Source organism: Anopheles merus, unplaced genomic scaffold, assembly GCF_017562075.2.
Source record: "Anopheles merus strain MAF unplaced genomic scaffold, AmerM5.1 LNR4000015, whole genome shotgun sequence".
NCBI lineage: Eukaryota > Metazoa > Arthropoda > Insecta > Diptera > Culicidae > Anopheles > Anopheles merus.
In genome coordinates this window covers 1-3,718 of record NW_024427595.1, presented here as the reverse complement: position 1 = coordinate 3,718, position 3,718 = coordinate 1, and the positions used below count along the sequence as shown (strand labels likewise).

At 54.8% G+C, this 3,718-nt stretch overlaps 1 pseudogene; it reads right to left on the bottom strand.

Moving 5' to 3' along the window:
- Window positions 1-290: 290 nt before the first annotated feature.
- LOC121600986 lies at window positions 291-3,718 on the bottom strand (annotated as a pseudogene; the record flags this gene model as incomplete).

Sequence of the window (3,718 nt, the reverse complement as noted above, 5' to 3'; positions counted from 1 at the left end):
CAAGTCACTCGTCTGACACGGAGAAGGAGCCACTCTGTCCACTAGTGTAAAGGAACGGTCTCCAGACCAAGTCAAGTCACTCGTCTGACAAGGAAGGAGCACGCACCAAGCTTCACCAGAGCACGGTACCACGGTCCCCAGACCAAGATGGTTAAATACGCCAGGAGGAAGGGCACGCAATCCCTTGCTACACTCAACCAAGTACACTCTTGCTCTCACAAAAGTATCCCTGTGTCGACGTGGTCCCCAGACCAAGACGCGCTTGCGCACATCGAGGAAGGGGCACACGGACAAACCACAAGCATGGGTCGCCTGAGAGGATCGATGCGAACGCATCTCTACAACTCGCAGCTCCCAGCCTGAAGTCCCGTCGTTTGCGGGCGGTGATAGGTGTCGAAATAGGTATATCCACGTTGGGCAGAGCTCAAGCCAACGGCGTTCCCAGTTACGGTACTAACACGTGCAGCGAACTCCACTCATTGCGGCCTAGGTATAGCGGGATGAGACGCCGGGCTGCGAAGGCAGACTCCAACGGATCTCAGAGGGTTGTTAGGCCCGCTAGCTTCCGAACACCTAATGGGTTTGAGAAGCGCTATCAGCTCGGATTGGCTACGACCTTAGAGGCGTTCAGGCATAATCCGCGGACGTAGCGTCATACCAAAGTCCGGTCGGACTAGTATTGAGCCAGTGGTCCGTACCTGTGGTTCCTCTCGTACTGCACAGGAATTCGTTAAGATAGCGACTATAAGCACACACCAGTAGGGTAAAACTAACTGTCTCAGACGGTCTAAACCCAGCTCACGTTCCCTTGAAAGGGTGAACAATCCTACGCTTGTGAATTTTGCTTCACAATGATAGGAAGAGCCGACATCGAAGGATCAAAAAGCCACGTCGCTATGAACGCTTGGCGGCCACAAGCCAGTTATCCCTGTGGTAACTTTTCTGACACCTCTTGCTAAAAACTCGTTTTATAACCAAAAGGATCGTAAGGCCAAGCTTTCGCGTCCCGAAGTTACTGAACGTTGGATCAGCCAGCTTTTGTCCTTATGCTCAGCGTGTGGTTTCTGTCCACACTGAGCTGACCTTTGGACACCTCCGTTATCGTTTGGAGATGTACCGCCCCAGTCAAACTCCGCACCTGGCACTGTCCATGACGTGGACCGAAAGGACCTGTCCAGGAGTCTTCGAGAGGGGGCGCGCGGAACCGGGGGCAAACGTGACATCATAACGATCGACCGCGCAGAAGCAGTGCACCACGAATGCACGACGTACGCAAGCTTGTACCCTTGCGGGCCACGGCTCACGGTCGGACAAGCGGGTAACACGCTACACACGACGATGCTACGATGCGTCTCCCCGGCGGCACCACCCAGCGACACACTGGACGCTGAGCGAGAAACACGGCGCATTGGGCGCGCGCAGGCGAACCGCCCGCCACAGCCCCCCGGAGGAGGTGCGCGCACGATCCGGACCTGGGGCCCGCGCTTGTTCCACCCAATCATGTAAGTAAGGCAACAGTAAGAGTGGTGGTATCTCAGAGGCGAGCTCCACGAGGAAGCCCTCCCACCATGCTGCACCTCCTATATCGCCTTACAATGCCAGACTAGAGTCAAGCTCAACAGGGTCTTCTTTCCCCGCTAGTGCATCCAAGCCCGTTCCCTTGGCTGTGGTTTCGCTAGATAGTAGATAGGGACAGAGGGAATCTCGTTAATCCATTCATGCGCGTCACTAATTAGATGACGAGCATTTGGCTACTTAAGAGAGTCATAGTTACTCCCGCCGTTACCCGCGCTTGCTTGAATTTCTTCACGTTGACATTCAGAGCCTGGGCAGAAATCACATTGTGTCAACACCCACCCGGGGCCATCACAATGCTTGTTTTAATTAGACAGTCGGATTCCCTCAGCGTGCCAGTTCTGAATTGGCTGTTTGCTGTGCGACCGCGGGTACGGGCCAGCCTACCTGCGGCAGGTGGAGCACCGGTCCCGGCTGGTCGCACCCAGCCTTCAGAGCCAATCCTTGTCCCGAAGTTACGGATCCAGTTTGCCGACTTCCCTACCTACATTGATCTATCGACTAGAGACTCTGCACCTTGGAGACCTGCTGCGGATTCGGTACAATCTGTTGAGAGTGCGTTATTACCATAGAAAGTGTGCCCCAGTCTTCGATTTTATGGTCCAAGAAGAGTGCATCGACACGGCAGTTGCGGCGGCCGTGCTCTACCAGACCGGTCCAACCATATCTCTCTGTGAGTGACTTCCAGGGTCGGTGTGGCTGTAAAACAGAAAAGAAAAACTCTTCCGATGCCTCTCGTTGGCTTCTCGAAGAAAAGGATTCATGTTGCCATGAAGCTACACACTAACCGTTCGGGTGCGGACGAGCTAAACCCTACTAGGCTGGCGCAAACGGGTACTCACAGGCTCCGGAATGGTAACCGGATTCCCTTTCGCCGACTGATGGGTTACGACTGGATTCCCATGCGGCTTAGGATTGGCTACTCGTGTTCAACTGCTGTTGACACGAAACCCTTCTCCACCAGTCAGCCAAGAGCTCGTTCGAATATTTGCTACTACACCAAGATCTGTGCCAGTGGCGGCTCCATGCCGGCTTGCGCCAAACACTTCGACGCGCACCACCGTACCCTCCTACTCACTGGGGTCTCATCGCAGGGTGGTTAAGCCCCCGATGCGCCATACCGCCAGCGGCAATGTATAGGCCAAACGACTTGAGCGCCATCCATTTTAAGGGCTAATTGCTTCGGCAGGTGAGTTGTTACACACTCCTTAGCGGATGACGACTTCCATGTCCACCGTCCTGCTGTCTTTAGCAATCAACACCTTTCATGGTATCTAGGGTGCGTCGTTATTGGGCGCCGAGCCGTAACATTGCGTTTGGTTCATCCCACAGCCAGTTCTGCTTACCAAAACTTGGCCCACTAGGCACACCGATATCTAGCCGGGATCGCCACCACTTAAGGGGCACCCCGTCCGATCGTCGGTGTAGAAAGGTGGCGATCAGTAAAGAATGCCACCCAGTACCGTACCCATTTATAGTTTGAGAATAGGTTAAGATCATTTCGAACCTAAGGCCTCTAATCATTCGCTTACCAGATAAGAATAAGGTTCGAAACGCTACGTGCACCAGCTATCCTGAGGGAAACTTCGGAGGGAACCAGCTACTAGATGGTTCGATTGGTCTTCGCCCTATGCCCAACTCTGACATCGATTGCACGTCAGAATTGCTTCGGTCCTCCATCAGGGTTTCCCCTGACTTCAACCTGATCAGGCATAGTTCACCATCTTTCGGGTCGCATCCTGCGCACTCCGGGGATGCCCGCTGGGTGTGCAAGCACACGCCGTATCGGGACACCTGGGATGGAGGGGTCGACGAAGGCTTGCGCCAGTGCCGAACCGTAATCCCGCAACTCGAGTGTCTTCGCCTTTGGGTGTATCGAACCGGGACACACGCGGACGTGGCCACCGACCATTGGCTTGCGCGCAAGATAGATTCTTGGTCCGTGTTCAAGACGGGTCCGGAGGTGCCTCAATGCATGATGCATCATCGCCGAACGAAGGATTCGCGCGTCTTCGGAGAAGACAGCGGTATACCCCTCTCGTTAGATCCATCACCCTTCCAGCAGCACCAGAGCTCGGTCGGACCCAATTCGCTTCCAGAAGGACTGCGCGGAGATCCCTGGTCAGTGTAGAGCAGCGTACCC